At 36.5% G+C, this 19,761-nt stretch overlaps 1 long non-coding RNA gene across 1 annotated transcript in view; it reads left to right on the top strand.

Annotated features, from left to right (window-relative positions):
• The window catches only part of LOC110262011, a 29,443-nt gene continuing 14,068 nt past the window's right edge, over positions 4,387-19,761 (top strand). Inside the window, exon 1 of the long non-coding RNA XR_002346494.1 lies at positions 4,387-4,506. This is a non-coding gene — a long non-coding RNA (uncharacterized LOC110262011). The remainder of the gene's footprint in view (positions 4,507-19,761) is intronic.

Raw genomic sequence — 19,761 nt, 5'->3', positions numbered from 1 at the left:
TATATGTCAGTAAAGGTTGATTTACCAAGGAGTTAACATTACTTAAGCTTCAGGATCTTTATTTGCTGGGATTAAATAGCCTATACCTGATTTGGGATTAAAATGTTATATTATTTTTAAAGTGCACCCCAAATATTCAATAAGCCTCAAAACTAAAAAGTAGAAATTATTACTTTTTATTACGTATTTTAAAATGTCTTCATTTAATTATTTACAAAATAATAGTTATCTTAAGGAGCTTGGTGTAGCCAAAAAGTAATCAAATTTATGATCTAAAATAAAATTAACATAAAGCGAGTATATGGTTTATAACATTACGATGTCATAAAACTGACACTGATTCAAGGATGTCACTGTTTATCTTAAAGGAACTTAATGAATTGACAAAGTCATCTGGTCGGCATGGCAACCTGAGTACTTTTTCTCTTTTTGGACACCAGTTTGTGGTTACCACTGGGAAAATATAAGACTAGGAAGAAAGAAATTCCTATCTGTGCTGGGTAATTAAAAAAAAAAAAAAAAGCAAGTTGTTCTAATGAGCTACATTGCTGAGGAAAAAGGAAAAATTGTACTCATCCTTGAGTTTAAAGCTAACAATTCTGTCCATCTCTGACTCCCGAATTACAGGGAGTTTGGTGTGATGGAAGATATAAGTAAGCTTCTTACTCTCTTAAATTCCTGCTCTTCTTCCACCTGAAACCTTCTTAGAGCAGAATTCAGAAACCTTAATTCTCTGGGGAAATTAAACACGATATTGCTCAGATAAGGCAGCCCAACAGAGCATACAGAGCGAAAGGCAAATCCAGGTGATATCTCAGCGAAGCTGAAAGGCAAGAGGGCGACCTGATAGGGAAGGTTCTGATTCCACCCTCCCTACTTCCTGCAGCTGTGACCATGAAAAGGATTTAGCCTCCTGAACCTCAGAGTGGTTTGTTTGTTTGTTTTTTAATTGTCAATGAGTGATGATTCCTACTCTACATATCTCAGAGAATTTACTGTCAGTATCACAAGAGACTGTGATCCACACCATTTTATTACAAGAATCTGAATAAGGGATTAAATAATTACTACAGGAGAGTTTAAACCTTACTTCTTAGTACATAGTATTAATGAGGTTTATTTTTTCAAAATATCTTTGGAAAAAAATGATTTTTACTTTTATATACTGTGTAATATACTTGAAGCATAGATATATTGGATAATTTCATGAAATGAGTTTTTTGTACATTTATTGCCCGTTATTTAATTGGTAGTGGCACTGCCATTAGCTATGTGATCTTGAGGAAGTTTTCCAAACTGCCTGTCCTTTGCATTTCTTTATCTATAAATCTAGGTTAATAATAGTAGTAAATATGCAGAATAGATCTCTAAATTTTAGAAAGTGCCTCTCACATGGTAAATACATTGTGAGATTTTTATGCTATTATTATGCTATGCTATAATGCCAAGAGTTCTATTTAGTGCACAGATAAAATTTTACCATGGGACCTCATCAAACTGAAAAGCTTTTGCACAGCAAAGGAAACCAAAAAGAAAACAAAAAGACAACTTATAGAATGGGAGAAAATAGTTTCAAATGATGCAACTGACAAGGGCTTAATCTCTAGAATATATAAGCAACTTATACAACTCAACAGCAAAAAAGCCAACAATGCAATGGAAAAATGGACAAAAGACCTGAATAGACATTTCTCCAAAGAAGATACACAGATGGCCAACAAACACATGAAAAAATGCTCAACATCGCTGATTATAAGAGAAATGCAAATCAAAACTACCATGAGATACCACCTCACACCAGTCAGAATGGCCATCATTAATTAATCCACAAATAACAAGTGCTGGAGGGGCTGTGGAGAAAAGGGAACCCTCCTGCACTGCTGGTGGGAATGTAAACTGGTACAGCCACTATGGAGAACAGTCTGGAGATACCTTAGAAATCTATACATAGAACTTCCATATGACCCTGCAATCCCACTCTTGGGCATCTATCCGGACAAAGCTCTACTTAAAAGAGACACATGCACCCGCATGTTCATTGCAGCACTATTCACAATAGCCAGGACATGGAAACAAGCCAAATGTCCATCGACAGAGGATTGGAAGATGTGGTATATATACACAATGGAATACTACTCAGCCATAAAAAAGGATGACATCATGCCATTTGCAGCAACATGGATGGAACTAGAGAATCTCATACTGAGTGAAATGAGCCAGAAAGACAAAGACAAATACCATATGATATCACTTATAACTGGAATCTAATATCCAGCACAAATGAACATCTCCTCAGAAAAGAAATCATGGACTTGGAGAAGAGACTTGTGGTTGCCTGATGGGAGGGGGAGGGAGTGGGAGGGATCGGGAGCTTGGGCTTATCAGACACAACCTAGAATAGATTTACAAGGAGATCCTGCTGAATAGCATTGAGAACTATGTCTAGATACTCATGGTGCAACAGAAGAAATGGTGGGGGAAAAATTGTAATTGTAATGTATACATGTAAGGATAACCTGACCCCCTTGCTATACAGTGGGAAAATAAAATAAATAAAAAAAAATTAAAAAATAAAAAAGACTGCCTGCAAAGGAAAAAAAAAAAATTTACCAATAATGGAAATAAAAAAGAACATAAGTATCCACAGTTTCAGTATTCCACAAAATGGGTATTTTTCTATTTTTTCATGTTTTTCCAGTTCTTGTTTATATCCTGGGGAATTTTGATAGTATTACAATCTAAAATTTTGTAGTTTTTATGTAACCTAACATTATATTATAAAAATTTTCTGTATTTCCTCTTAATATCCATACCTATAATTAATAGATATAACATTTCACTCAGTGTAATATCAATCACCATTGAACTTCTCAGTGATGCTGGTACTCTACTAATCAGTGTGTTCTTATAGTCTTTTTTTTTTTCCTTTTTTTTTTTTTGGCCATGCTTGTGGTGTATGGAAGTTCCTGGGCCAAGGATTAAATCTGAGCTGCAGCTGCTATCTATGCCACAGCTGCAGCCACACTGGATCCTTAACCCACTGGACCACAGTGGGTACTCCCATTCTAATTTTGATGAATAGATCATCCTTCAGGATCTCCTGTGCAAGACTGTCTTCTGTGAATCTTCGGGCCTCACACTGTATATCTCTCTCAGCATTTCTACTACTCTCAGTTCTTTATTTAGTACTCTACCACCTGCCATAACTCAGGTGCTTATACTTTACTCAGTGTTGGCCATCACTTTCTCCATGTTTCTAGAAGCCACTTCAGCAATGACTTTGCCCCATCTGTTGGGCTTCTTATCTGTTAAAGTCTGGTATCTCAAGAAAATGCCTTCCAATTAATGACTTCTTGTTTATCTAGTCTTATATACTGGTCTAGGTAGTTAAGATATATGCTAAATAAGACTCAAGGATACTCTCTTCTCCTTATTTTATCACTATAGCTCTTCTGGTATATAATTTCTTTCTTCCCTTAATAGGCTCTGCACGTCTGGAGCAGATTTTTCCTGGAATTTAACCCTAGTCAGCCTGGAATCCAAGAGAGGAGATGGAGAGAAGTCCTGAGTTGAGTGTTTGTTGTCTCCTGGGGAGAGTCTTCCATAGCATCTTCCAGAATGGGGGTGGTGCTGGAAGAAAGGGGTCAGCCATTTATGTGAGCTCTGAGGGTTTCAAGGTTCCTGTAGAGACCACATCTTCTGTGGCCTTCGTTTAGATAGCCTTATTCCATACTGGGGCCCAGGTTTTAACAATAAGGGCCTGAATTTAGCGTAATGACCTACTTCAGTCGGAAATTATAGGTCACATGAGCTCTGTGATTCTACCTGGGCTCAGCTGTGTCTAAGAGAAAAGTGCCTCTGTGTAATTTAATAAAGAGACCCCTCTGAGTTTCATAGGTAGCATTTAACTGCTCGTTAATGGCTCTTAGTTTCTCATTATTCCTTTGCAATATGTCATCACAACTCAGCTGTAACCCAGAGAGAGACTACTATCCTTATAGAGATTGTTCCCCCTTGTGATACTGTGATTTATAATAAGAAATATATGTTTGGTCTCCAGCCCAGTTTCTGGCAGAGTTCCTAAATTCACTGGAATTTCCTACCTGCTGGAAGCTATGGAAGTGTCTTTTGTTAGGTTATTGTGGTGACCTTTGGACCCCATCTAAGAATGTGGACTGGTTGTCAGAGGAGCCAACCACAGGATTAGAGAGTAGGACGTTTCAATACACACCCCCATCCCCGCACATCCCCAACCCACCCCCAACCTCCTGAGACAGGGGAAGAGCTGGTAATTGAGTTTGAACAGCAGCGGTCAGTGATTTAATCAACCATGCCTATGTAATTAAGCCTCCATAAAAACCTAAAGGGATGGCATTCATACAGCTTCCGGGTTGGTGAACATGTGCAGATTCAGGGAGAGTGGTGTGCGTGAAGAGAGGATAAGGGAAACTCCGAGACTCTTCCCCATACTCTGCCCTATGCGTCACTTCCATCGGCTGTTATCTTGTAAGTAAAATGTTCCTCTGAGTTCCGTGAGCCATTTTAGCAAATTAATCAAACCAAAGAGGGGGTTGTGGGCAACCCCCAGCTTACAGCTGTTTGGTCAGAAACATCCACTTGTGACTGGCACCTGCAGCGGAGGCAGTCTTGTGTGATAGCCCTTAACCTGTGGACTCTGACACTATTTCCAGGTAGATAGTGTCAGAATTGAGTTGAATTATGGAACACTTGTTTGCTGGCAGGGAATTGCTTGGTGGTGGGTGACCCCCCTCCCCATCCACACACATTGGAATCTGGGATCAGAATCTCCCTCCCCATCCACACATGTTGGAATCTGAGATAAGTACCCATTTACCCCCACATCTTTAAAAGCTGGCCTCACTACACCTACAAAGAGATTTCTCTGGTATAACGTTGTGGGTCATCAACAGTGAAATCTTTAGTAATTAGAACATCACCAGCTGGGGCCTTGCCAACTTTTTGTTAACCTGCTTGTTTTCTCAGATCTCTACTGGCAATGCTTCTGTTTGTAAGGTTCCTCTGAGAAATATATGCCAAGATAAAATTAGATACATGAGTGAATTATTGCAGGGAATGGGGGTTAAAAATAAAAAGGAGGGAAATGAAGAAGGTGCAGAGAGCCTTGAGCAGCAAAGATGCTGAAAAATATCAGGAAAGAAGGAGGTTTGAAGAGGAAAAGTCTCAGGTTGCAGGGCATGTTGAAGAAAGGCTTGGCAAGGTCAGCTGGGAGTCTGAGCCAAAGTCTGTCTCATCAGAGAAGTCCTGCAACTCAAAGCAGTGATCCGTATTTGCACTCGTGCTCATACTTTGGCTAGAAGGAGCCTATGACAAGACTGGCTGGGAGTGAATGTGGTGGGGCTATAAAGGGACAGCAGTGGTATCCTCAGCCAAATTATGCAGGTCATCTAAGTCGGGCATTTCCTAGTCTGCCACAGAGGCTCTCAAAGCACAGTCGATATTAAGTTCTTAAAATTCACCATTCTTAGGTGCAGCAATTTACCTGGTCCTTAGAAAGCAAGATTACCTTCTTAACCTATGGGTACGCAGTAATTTAAGTACGCCTCAGTGGTAAAGTGGAGTTTGGCTGTGAGTAGAAGATCACAAGGTCCTTTGGCAAAATGATTGAATCAACAGCTGTACACACACCTGATTGTGGTCAAATATCAAATAGCTCTTGGTGATACTTATTTAAATGAGTAAATACTATTAAACAACTCAATGTGACAACCCATTTTTTTTTTTTTAGATATCTCTCATACTCTATAGTTAAAACATGTTTTCATTAAAAATATATATGAACTGCTATAGTTAATGGATCATATATTCTTTTTGGTTTATAATCTAACAATAGTAGATAGCCATTAACTACTATGGCCCTGCTTTGAGAATAATTATATAATAGAGACAAATGGATATCCTCCTCAATGACTTGTGTGACCATTTTTTTGGCTCATAAATATTTCTAAATGATAATTATCCTGCTGGTCACTCAGAGCTGCCCCTTCCTGTATTTATTTATGCTTTTAGGGCCACACCCATGACATACGGAAGTTCCCAGGCTAGGTGTCAAATTGGAGCTACAGCTGCCAGCCTACACCACAGCCACAGCAATGGAGGATCTGAGCCGTGTCTGCAACCTGCATGAAAGCTCATGGCAATGCCAGAACCCCAACTCACTGAGTGAGGCCAGAGATCAAACCTGCGTCCTCATGGATCCTAGTTGGGTTCGTTAACCACTGAGCCAGGAAGGGAACTCCCCGCTTCCTGGATTTCTTAAGGCACCATCACAACCATCATTATCATAAGGCATGCTTTCAGCACCATTATATGTGGTTTCTATCTTACAAAACTTCTGATCTAATCATTGTTTCCTGTTACAACTCTGTAATTTGCCATATGGCAACCATATTTTTTAAATTAAAATCTGATTATCTCCATCTATTCTTGAAATACTGAAATTCCTACTCCTTGTGTGATGAAGCCTAAAGTTCTTGACATTATCTTCAGGGTCTGATACTGTGTGCTTCTGCCTCTTTGTCTAGGTTTATCTCACCCCACTTTGCTCCCCCTTCACACACATTTCTTTCACACTGGCCTTGTGTTCCTACAAAGTGTGCGATGCAGTGTTCTGTTATCCTCCATGATCTACTCTCTGTGATACCTCCATACAGAGCAGAAAGTATACGTGTTTTGTAGACCCAATTGCCACTGGTCATTATTGTCCTACAAGGAATTAGGTTAGTTAATTGTCTTATCTCAACTTCTCCACAAATAATATATTTAGGCTATAGCGAATCAAAAAGACTGAATTTGTTATTTTAATTATTGGGAGGCAATTATAAAGTAGAAAGGAAACTAAGCATAGCAGGGAATACTGTGGTTTTAATCTCTGCCTCTCTCTTCCTATCTGATCTAATCCTTTGCTTTTTCAACCACACATTTGCTAAAAATCAAGTTTACTGTGTAGTAAGAATGGAGTGGCATGCTTTACTTTAACAGAACTTGTAAAATATTAATAGAGTTCAAGAAACTCCTGGTATCTTATTATTCAGGATACGACTGGCATTCAGTAAGTACATATTGAAATGATCTAAATGTTCCATTCAAATGCACTCATGTAGAAAAATGATCTACCTGATTAAAATAACAAGAAATTTCATTTTTTACTGCATATGGCATTCTTTGACTGAGCCTATAAATCAAATCGTTATGTATATTATAGTTTCATTGCACAAATATTTAAAACCCAGCAGTTCTTGAAATAAATATACTCCAAACTAATATTTAAGCATATTATTTTGTTATAAAATGTAAGAATAATGAAGAGAATCTTAATTTCCCTGAGATAGGCATTCTATACTTTGTTCTGTGTCCTTCTGGTTACTTTCCTTTAATGCCCATGGGTATGTACAGTATTCATATATTATTTCAGAATCATTCTGTGTATTTTAATGCATTCTTTAAAAAAGAATCCTTTTTTGTAGGGCCATGTTGGTTCCAGCACATTCTGAAGAAACCAAATGCCTTTGCTCTTTATTGTCTGATATTCTGAGGGTGATATTATGATATTTCAAATAGTAACACCTAAATATAGGGCATTTGTCAGAGTATTATCCATTGTAACTGCCTTTGTCACCTGAAACATATGCCTTTCCTAAAATGATCTGTTAGGAATAAAATTAAATCCTCAACAGCTTCATGCAATTTCCTGATAATCTTACTCCCCCATGATGATGGCATACTAGATTTCCTGGAAATAAATCTATTGCTCTACATGACAAAGATTGAACATTAAGAATTGTTTTGTGAAAAATGCTGTTCTAATGTTCTGTTCAAAAGTTCTTGATTCAGTTATCTGTTCAAGAGTATGTGCTGCTAAGGAGATTGGAATTTTCATTTCTTTAGGGAGAAATGTCTCCCAGGAGATTCAGGTGGCCTGCTCTTTGTCTGAGGGTCACCTAGCAAATTGGTTCCTCATAGCATCTTGTAAACACCTCACTTTTCTCACCAAATCATATTAAATTGGTTTGAGTAGAGCTGAGTCTGTTCACCTACATCTGTACATCTTAAAGAAGGGTATGTCAATAGAAAGATGGCTTGTCAATCACAGGTGATGAAAATAGGTGCTCTGTAAATGCTTTTCTTTTTGGTATAAAATATAAGAACATTTTAAGACAAAGCTAAAACATGCCAATATCTGGAATGAGTTTGGCCACCTTTTGCTTTCATTTATGTATATCTTGACTTCATCAGGAATAATAGACAACTAATAACAGAATTTGGCCCATTGATTTTAAAGCCTCTGATCACACTTTAATAAGCAGAGTTAATTCACTTTTCCTCTTATTGTCACTCATGAATCATTTATTTCCTTCCTTCTCTTCCTTCCTTCCTGTGGCTGTACCTGTGGCATACAGAAGTTCCCAGAGCTACAGCTGCAGGCCTACGACACAGCCAGGGAAACACCAGATTCCAGCTGCATCTCCAACCTATACCTCAGCTAGTGGCAACACTGGATCCGTAACCCACTGATCGAGTCCAGGAATTGAACTCACATCCTCACAGACACTATGTTGGGTTCTTAATCCGATGAGCCACAATAGGAACTTCACACATGCATCATTTTAAAAAATGCTTGCATTCCTCAAACAATGTCCAAAGCAGGAACCAATTTATAAACTGCTGGCTCTCATTCCATGCCGACAGCCACTGACCTCATCGAGGTTTTCGGTTAAGTGCAGTGGATAGCTCTATCTGCTGGTATCATGGGTGATTGCTCTGGGAATAAGAAAACCTGGACAGGAACCCAGGATTTTCTGCAAGCTGCCTGCAGTTGAGAGCAGGTAGTCAGTTGACTGATAGGAACGTTTATTTTCTCACATGTAACAACGTTTAATAGTGAGCAAATGGGAAAGTAGAGATTTTCTTACTCCTCTGTGTCAGAGACCTGTATTTATAGCATTGATGTTTCGGGGAGTCAAATTTTTTGAAAAGTGATGCTATCAAACAAATACGAACCACCTAGAAAAATTAAATTTTTGTGTGAATCTATCTTTCCTGCTTTAAAGTTTTGATAAGCAGGATAACTTATTAAGTGTAAGCTGCTGGTTTGAGCAAAATTATAGCAATTTGATTATCCTAATTCCTAAAACAATATTTACTAAGTATCTAATAGAACCCCTCAACATCATCTGATTCTTGGCAAAATTATTGTGCCCTGGGGTCATAGAATATTTCCAGAAACCATAATAACTGCATAAAAATATCAATTAAATATTCCAGCAAGGAAATAGTTCAGACTTTGATCTTTTGTGGGTTTTCTGTATAGAAATAAAAAGCCATTATTTAATTGTGCTCCTTGTGACAACATTTAAAACACAGCTTTGAAATACAAAGTGCTTACCTTAGGGAACTTTTTTTTTTTCCTCTCTCTCCTGCATCTGAAATCCAAATTAGATCCACTTCATTGATTAAAAATATTGCTCCTAGTGATTTGCCAAAAACTATGTTCTGAAATTTAAATTAGGTTAAGTATTTTGTAGCAGACTGCCATAATAATTTTCCAAAGCAATAGAATCAGTTATCAGAATTAATGATACATAAAATGCATTTTATGATTTTACTTACATTACCTTGCATCTCTTTTTTTCCTATTTTCAAACAAACTCTTGTCCGTCTCTGTGTATCTGCACTACCCAGCTACCCTAGCCGTGGCAGAGAGGAAAACGGGATTCAATATAATTCTTTTATATGTTCTTGTTTATGTTCAAAAGTAGTGTGGAACATATATAGGAAATAGACTTCATAGCCTGCTATCTCTGCGAATATGAAACACCCCTAAAGTGGCAGTTACCCCTTAAGTGGGCTTCCCTGGGGCTATCAGTGATGGAGTAGCTGGTATAACCTGCTGAGTGAATGGAGTAGTTGCCACTTGAAAAATCAAGCGATGGGCCCCTGTAGCTTAATGTCTCTCGCTGTGCAACTTCTAGGGACACAAGTTCCCCTTCTTCCCTTGTTAAACTGATGACAAATACAATCTTTTTTACTTAAACTATTCAGTCTACCATTCATTCTGTCATTTTGCCAATCAGTTCTTCCCTATTAAGCAGGTAGAGAGCACCTGCTGAAAACAAGCATGGTGCCATGGATTAAAGCTGCAGAACAGAGTGCTGGTCTCTGTTTTCATGGTGCCTGTCTTATGAGAAGACAGACACATAGTGCTCCAGGCAGGAATTACGTTCTACAGTAGCACAAATTAGAAAATTAACAAGTCTAGCTAGGGTTTACCGAGGACATTTCTCCAAGGTTCATGACAGGATAGGTTTTAGTTGCCTGGTGGCTTTGTTATTTATTTATATGTTGTCATAAATGTATAACAGAAAAACAGATACAGTTGAGATTGTTAAAAGATACCTTCATACATTCAGCTGATGTACAAAAAATGCCATCTAGGTCAAGTGACTGGTAGCTCCAGAATGTGTAAGTTTATTTTTCCTGATTGAGGGGCAACTTTTGAACATCTTTGAATGCTCCCAGAATCACCAGGCATCTATTCTAAAGGAGAAAAACAATCAAAGCAGCACATCTGTCCTACTGCTTCAGTTCATCCTCCACTACTGCTAGACTAACTGTTCAGGTGTGTCTCTTTTTAACCTGCTATTCCTTTTAGCACTTTATCTCTCATTTTAATTTTATCTCATTGTTTCAATGGCCACAAAATTCCATATTATACAACTAATATGGCCCCCTAAAGATCTTTTGAAGTACATGTTCAGGACGGCACTGGAGATTATCCATTTTAAGCAGATTCCCAGGTAATTTTTTTAACTGAATCTCATACTGCCACAGTGCAAGTGGCAGATTGATATTCAGTTCATACTCATTTTGCCCATTATATATAAATACAACACTTTTAATTGTTTTTACTTTTATTTGCTTAGAAGTTTGAAGATGACTATGCATATTTTTCAGGCATCTGATGGAGAATGTTTTAACGGGCACGTATAATGAGTGTGATATGAAAGTAGTGTGCATTTATAACTTTAAAAAAGTTCATAACAAATTGTAGACAAAATTCATTAAGATGAGTGTCGCATATATAAATGAAATATTTAATCCTTCTCAGGTCATTAATTTCTTAGCTAAGAGTAAGACTCACATGTAGCAAATATGTGATGGACCATGTTTTGTTAATAGAAAACTGGATAGGAAAAAGACCAAGAACATGGTTAAAAAACAAAAAAATGTTGTGTGCTTCTAAGGATGACTGATCAACATTTCTACATAAAGATAGATGAATAGGAGTTCCCACTGTGGCTCAGCGGTAAACAACCCAACTGGTAACCATGAGGACACTGGTTTTATCTCTGGCCTCATTCAGTGGGTTAAGGATCTTGCATTGCCTGAGCTGTAGTGTAGGTTGCGGACACCACCCAGATCTGGTGTTGCTGTGGCTGTGGTGCAGGCCTGCAGCTGTAGCTCTCTTTGGACCCCTAGGCAGGGAAATTCCATATACTGCACCTGCAGCCATGAAAAGAAAGAAAATGAAGAAAAAAGATAGATGAATAGTTAACCCAGTGGTCATGAAAATATTGCTTCTCTGTGGAAGAAGAGAGGTGGGTAGTTAGAATATATGCCATAAACATTAAACTTTAAAATGGAGAGTTTCTGAGGACGTATTTGAATACTTCATCATTTTGCCTAAATGCTTGAATAAGCATTATGCATAGTTCACATTAGTAATCAAGAGTGGTATAATTCACACATTCATTCAAAGAATAAATCCTAAAAAAAAAAGAATAAATCCTATAGTGATATAAGTATGTAGATTGTATTATTTAAATTGCCTGTTTCTACAATGCTGATTTTGGATGCTGTAAACTATGCTGTAGTCAATTTTTTTAACTGAATAATACAACTTCTATCATATCCTAGCACGCAGAGGCCATGTCCGTTGCATTTATGTATTCTTAGCATTTACAGCTGTAACTGAAGCATAGGAGGTTGTAGTATACATTGTGTATCAGTGGATGAATGAATGAGCTATTTCCACAAACATTTCAGGTTAGAAAATGGGACATAATGAAGCCTCTAAATAAGCCTAAAGAATGGGTGTTGCTTTTAGAATATAGATTATAGAAGGAAAATGTTTCACTTTTGTTCAGACTATGGCTGGACATGTTGTTAGAGATATTTCTAGACAAAACATATCAGCTATTTCATTCATTAAATGTCTTAATTGGAAACACATTGAAATTATACCTTGGAACAAGTACAAATTCATCATATTTTACTAATTTTCTCCTGAAATATTGTGCAATTATGAATCCTTAAATACTGCATTCATGTTTTGCTAGACTACAGAAATACTACTAGAGTAACATAATGAGTCAAATATTTTTTAATTGTTTTTTGTATTCAAATGCAGTGAAAATGAAGTACACAATAATTTTAATGAACTGGAAATCTATCCAAAATAATAATTACTTTTGGTGGAAATATTTTTCAATAAATATTTTTATGGGTGCCAATTCTGGAATATATAACAAATTTAGCTGTGCATTTATTTACCTAGACATTAGTAAAGTAATCTGATAAATGAAGAAAGACATGTGTTTGCTGGATTTTTAATGCCTTCCAATTTAATTGTTTACCAAAGGAGGTTTAGGCGAAGAAAATATGTCCATTCGGTGGGATGCTTTCCATTTATAAAAAAAGAAATGTTTTCTATATGCTGCCATAGAAGAATATCCAAGGTACATTGTTAAATGACATAAAATTATATCAGGACCATATACCATTATTTAATTTCCATAAAAAATGAACAATTATTCATAATCTTTCATTTAAGAACGAGAACACCAGTTTTCTTTTACTTTTATACAAAAAAGTATATTTCCCTTTTATAATACATATCAAAATCATAGGTATATTTAGAAGCTTTGTTATAGCAACCATGTCAAATTGACTTTTGATAAGTACTCAATTTTTCTAAATTGAGTTTGATTATGCAAGAAGAATACTATGAAGAAATAAATTCACAAACAGAAAAAATAATTATCATTCATAAAAAAGTGAGTTTGTCCCTGCATGTAATATGAGACATGTGCTATGTTTTCTAGTGTCTGGTGTTGTCCACTGTGTTTGCTCCAGGAGAAAGCTAGGGTCAAGAGCAAGTGGAAAAAAGAGCTGTTAGACTGAGGTCTCTGTGGGACAGTGAGGGTGCTGCAGCATCAGCATCCTTAGAGCCAACAGTCACTGCAGGTATGGAGGCAGCGCCAAGAGCAAGCGGGTCCTCACAGAATGCATCAGTGCTCAGAGCACCAGGAGCTGGCATCTTTCCTGACAGAGGTACCTCTGAGCATTGTTGGGCCACAGTGTGATAGCAATAAGTTTGGTGGAACCTGTGGCCAAACAACTGTGTTAGCCATCTACAACACCAGATGGTATCACTGATGAGGATGATAGAAAAGTTGTTTGGTGCCTTTCCACGAGTCTACATATACTGACTAACTGAATCCTGAGACTTAAGGGCACTTGTTCAAAGTCACATGTAACATATGCCTAGCCAAGATTGAAACTCAAAATCGGTCTTTAAACACTAAGCTATGCTGGGAGGCAGAGTGTGTAATTAAAGAAACACATTTGAGATTTCGAGTGATTCCCAGAATGAGTTGAAAACTTTAGACATTGGCGGAGAGGTGGGTAGCACAGAGAGGAGACAGCATTACCAGAAAGATCGTTTGGGGTCTTGGATGCAACTTTGTTTTATCTCTCATGAGAGTTCTTGGGAAATGTAGGTTATGGATTTGTAGGTAAAATGGATGCCCTGAAGTAATGAAAAGATAAGTTATATGCCTATGAACATAATCTTGACCATATTTCTGTTATAAAATGGAAACATTTCACTTTGTTTTTTGCCTTATAGACACAGGAAAGGAGGACAGGGAGCCCAGATAAACAGACTTACATCCCAAGTTTCTGGTTAATGTACCTTCAGTTTGAGAGTATTTATCTGGAAATCAAAGAAGTATTTACACATGTAAATAACATCACATCCATGGTCACAGGTACAGATATTTTTTTCACAGCATTGCAGATGATAATCAATTTTTTCAGATATTGCATATCAATTAGGTAATAATGTAAAGAACTCCAGTTTCCAGATTGTATAATTAGTATACTTCATTTTAAAAACTGTGAGATTTACAGGCTCCATGCTAGATTAATTTTGAGGTCCTTATTGGTCAACTAAAAATAGATTAAACCCGAGTTCACATTCTCATTAAAACCCTCATCAAAAGTGTCATTTCCTAGAATAGTCCTATTCAAACTTTCAAAAAAAATTATAGACCTTGTTTACTAAATAATTAACCATCACTCCAAAACATAAATATGTTAAAAAATTATAAAAGGTGACTATCCTCATATGTTATATAATTTACAAACATAAGCTTCAATATAAACATCTTTAAAATGAAATAAAGATGAAATATATTTTTGTAAGCATATTTCTAATCATAAGAACTTCAGAACATTCTTAACTCAGAAATTAAACCACAAGCTAGAGCATTATTCATTTTTAAATACAGTGGCTATAAACCACTCTTTCCAATAATCTGATTTGTTTCCATCTGTTCCCAACCTTTTATCAGATATGATTAAAATCATCATTGTTTTGTCTCATGATATAGGAGATGAAGAGCTTTAGCCAGGATGTGTTAAATGTCATATCTGCTTTTTTCTCATTGTGTTTGAGTCATTGGTGCTATTTTTAATAAGCTGTTTCCTTACAGGAATATTTTAAGGTCATTATCCATTTTGAGATTTATTTAGCTTAAACCAGCCATTATAACCCATAAATCATGTTACTCTGGCATATGTACACTGTACTTTGTCAAAACACATGGAAAGGAAAGAAGCTGTTGAATGTACCATTCTTACCTACTGCCACCTGGAACTTCACTCTTCCTTAAGGATGTGTGCTTTTCTGTATATCACACATAACCCCTGAGAGATGTGGCCTTAGTTAAGGTGCTAGTGCCACTATAGACATCAAATATAGTAAAGCATATTCCTTTTTATTTTTAAATCCTAAATGTATTAAATGCATACTTCTGATCTTTGATAAATTCTATTTAGGTCATTGATATATAATTATTTTTATCTACAGTCATTTAGTAGAAAGAAGCAATAAAAATACACATATACATATGTCTTTTAAAATATTTTGAAACAATGTGTATTCTGTAAACTATGTGGTCTAGTCACTCTGAAAAGTCTTTTAGGTCTTCTGCCTAAATTAAAAACATAATTAACAACATATATTCTGCCTTTAAAATTCCCTGAAGTCAGACATAAAGCATCAGCAAGGCAAAAGGAGATGTGCAAAAGCAGTTGTATTTTCTAATCGTATTCTTTATATCATCATGGAGCAATACCTAAAAGTCTAAAAAAGTCATCCACAACGGTGGTTGGGAAGTCTGTTTTCAGAATGGAAAACGTATGCTACTCAAGAGGTTGACTTCTGTGATTACGCTACATATAGCAATATTCACTGATAAGTATACTTTGTATTTTGAAAATAAGGCAGTATACATTACCTTTTTATTAATATTTATCTCTATAACGGTTTACCCACTCATCCTCATAGCACATTTGTGTTATGCTCAACATCAAGTGAATGATTGCTTCTGTCTCCTAAAGCAGGAATAGTTGGATCTCAAACAGAAATTCTCAAATATATCATTCAAACTCATGTTTTGTTTCTATTAGGAACAACTTTTCTCTCTTTCTCCCTCCTCCCTCCCTCCCTTTTTTTATATAATGAAGCCAAAGTGATCAAATCAAATCTTTTGATTAATAATAACTTTCAGAATATAGATGGTATAATGATTTAAAAATTAGATTTTCCTCCTCTCTATTGCTAGTGATTGGTTTATTCTATATCTCAGACACTCCAGAGACTCCATTTATAGCTGTTAAGATTTTCATCTGGAGGCCTGAATTCATATCAGAACATTATGTAATTTCTCAAACAGCATACATTTTAACCAAAAGTCTGCTCTAACTGACAGTATTCTTTTAATCTAAAAGCTAAACATGACTGATGTCATTCTCTAAGATTTTTAGCTTAAGTATGTCAATAATGCAAGTTTGCAAAGATGCTTTTCTGTAGTAACTTCAACCATTGAAAAGCTGTGGTTTATGAGAGGAGAATAAACTATAATTTGAAAGATAAAAGATGTTTATATGACAAAGATATATTTTACAGATTGAACCATTTTTATAAACAATCATTAATCTCCAGGGTATGGATATAAATTTGGCATGATGATAAGCACTCTTCTTTGGAACAAATGAAGAAGGGCATAGAGTAAATTAACATCTATCTGTTGGGAGTTTCCTGATAGCTCAGTGGGTGAAGTATCTGGCATTGGCACTGCTGTGGCATGCATTTGATCCCTGACCAGAGAACTTGTAAATGCCATGGGTGTGGCCAAAATAAATTTGTTAAATCATTTAATACATTGTGTAATTAGTAATCTAGATAAGAGGTTTCTTGTTTTGATTCTTGACTTCCTGATAAAAAGCACTTGAATTTCCTTATTTCCTGAGTGTGAGGTTTTCCAGTGATGAACTTGACATTCAGTACCCTTCGACCTTCATCTTCCCACATCTGAGTTATAGTTCTTGAACTTAATTGTGTCTTGGTAGGTCACACAGTGCCTAATATCTAACAGTAAGGATTTCTGCTTTTGTGAAGGTAGCATACTTTCAATTTTCATGTCATCACATTAAAGTGGTTTTTATTTCAATTTCCAAATGTAGTAATGAAGGCACAGGAATTTTAAAGTTTCATTGATGCAGTACTGAGACTCTCAACTGGGCCACATTTTCTACTGGAAATTAAATATAAGTTCAAATAACAATTATTCCATTCAATTTTCTTGGTCGGTTAGTTCATAATAGTTGTTCCAAGGCAGCTAAAGATATCATATTCATAAAAATTTATACACATTCACCTGCCAATGCATCCATTTTCAAGTACTCTGTAAATGATGATGGAAGTGTTTCCTATGTTTTAGGCTGAGTGAGCTGCCCCTTTTGCAGAGGACTAAGTTCTTTAAAAGGGGAGTTTGTTGTGGAAGGTGAGGTCATCACGATGTGAGTGGAGGGAGAGTGAAGAGGTGCTTTGTATTGACACCTGACAATCAATAGAAAACAGGGGAAGGAAGTTGTCCTTCACCATAGATGTTAGGATAGTTGATCCCTTCTAAGAAGAAATAATAAGCTTTTGAAATGCTATTGGCCTCAATACGTGGTTCAATTGCTGTTATCTCATCCATGGTCATGCCTCTTAACTGTGAATGCAGAGACTGGCTTTGCACCACTTTCTCAGAGAAATGATCTGCTGCTGTAGGAAGACAAAGGGAAAATTTTCTCAATGGTCAGTAAAAGCTTAATACTAATAATGTGTACGGCTGTGTCATGATACTGTACAGCAGAAACTGACAACACTATAAATCAACTATAATTAATAAAGTGGTGATTACAATACCAAAATAATAATAATAAAAAAACATAGTATTCGCTGGGAGAAAAGAGCAGAGTGCCTAAACAGCTTCATTAAAATGGGCAACATCTTGGAAAATCTGTATCTAAGACCTCCAATTCCAATATGTTGTGTCTGACAGGCCAACAGGAGAAACCTAACATGAGGGACTATCTCTGCTCAGGTGTGTTTCTTACCAGATGAAGCTCTATCACTCATGGTCATCAGCATTTCAGTTACCTAGGATCCCTTTCACTGTAAGAAACATAACTGACTTGAAGTTGGTTAAATAATAGAAGTTTGTATTTCCATGTAGCAAGTAGTCTACATATAGGAAATTCCAGAGCTGCTACATCAGTTAAAGAAGTTAGGCCTCCAAGTTCGTGTCTCTGGCACATTCTTGATTTACTCCTTTGAATTATAAGAAAACTATAGCAGCGTCTGAACACCATCTCTTCATTTCAGGGACCTGTTTATCTATTTTGCTCAAAGGAAAACCACGCCCTGGAAGACCCCCCCACCCTACTCCCCTTTGTAATTAAATGCCACAGGTGTGTAATATGTTCACTCCTAATTACCAGCAAGTGGGGAAAAGATACCATAATTGGCATACAGCAAATATGATTCATCCCCTGGCAATGGAACATTGCCCCTCACAAATGAAAAAAAGAGGAAGTAGCCTTTGTTGAAGGGTAGCTAATCACATTATCTGGCCCATTATTGTATTTACTTTTTTTTTTTTTTTTTTTTTTTTTTTCCTCTTGGCTCTCATCCTCTATACCTTGGGGGTAACATAAACTGTAGGCTTTGGGGTGTCATTTCATTTTCCACCAATTGATTTTGTGTGCTGGACACTGCAAATACAAACATTGTTATAAAACAGTTCTTAGTAACGGATTCACCTTACCAAGATATAAAAAAACCATGACAACAGAGGTTTTTGTCAAGGTCAGGTGAAGAGCAATGGCATGTGTAGGGGGAAGGGGAACAAAATTATGAAGGACATAACTGGCAATCAGCCAATTTTGCTTAGAGGAACTATAAGCTGATTCATGTTTCTGGAGAGTTTCATCCCCAGAGTTGTTCCTTTGGTACAACTGATGATTCTGTATTGACACCTCATCATCACTCAAAGTCCATGTTTTCTATGTGGAATCACAGTTAGTGTTGCATATTCTCTGGTTTTGGACAAATTTATAATGACATGTATCCACCATTATACTATCAGAAAGAGTAGTTTCACTCCCTAAAATCTCTAATGGTCTGTTTTACAAAATAGGGTGTGTTTATGCCTTTTGTCTTGGTAGTGTAATTTCACTTTACTGTGTTTGTGCTCCCCCCAAATAAAGCACTTTCAAAGACTATCATGCCTCTCCCACAGTGGGCAAGAGACAATTTCAGAAGACCTTGTTGTCTGTCTCACCATCACTGAAAGCATTTCTTCTCCTACAGTAGTTAACTCAGAAGAGGGAACAGATGGTAGGAGAGACATAAACAGTATAGACCTGACTCATGCAGGATTGCACCTGGGCACATCACACCTTTGACCCTATCTTGGAGAACAGGAGAAAGGAGTTCAGAAAACGTTTTCTCTCTTTCTTGTTTCCTGTCACAGCATTATTAATCATCTTTTAAATCCCATAAATTAACTCGAGCCAGTCTTAGAAAGATAGTCTTTATCTTGTAACTTGGGCCATGTAAATGTCACCAGATCAAATTCATGCTCATAATCACTCTATAAAATTATAAAGTCTGGGTCTTTACTCTGAAAGCCCTTTTCACTTGTCAAGGTGATAGGTGACCTGATTAATTGAAGTTAGGTCTTTAGGACAAAGGCTTCTGACTTCCTTCACTGCTTTAAGCCTTGATTTAATAGCTGTCAACCTTAAAAAATCAGTTTTCTGTATCTTCAAAATTATATGTTAGAGATCTATCTGGTAATAATGTTAGAGCAGGTGAAACATATGTGAGCGACTTTAAAAAATTAGAAGTAATTTTGAATTGTTGAATAAAAATCTGATTGTTATGTAAACCATATTTTTCTGTCAGTTTTTATGCCAAAATAGGTCTTTTGGTCTACAGTGAATTATAAATTAGTAACACAGAAAATATCTTTTTCCAGGCCAAGGGAGAATCTGTCTTGTATTTTTTTAAAAGAAATGGAAAGAATATTGTTTTTTGTAAGA

Source organism: Sus scrofa, chromosome 8, assembly GCF_000003025.6.
Source record: "Sus scrofa isolate TJ Tabasco breed Duroc chromosome 8, Sscrofa11.1, whole genome shotgun sequence".
NCBI lineage: Eukaryota > Metazoa > Chordata > Mammalia > Artiodactyla > Suidae > Sus > Sus scrofa.
Note: the sequence above shows the minus strand (reverse complement) of the source record. Positions and strands in the feature narration are given on the sequence as shown.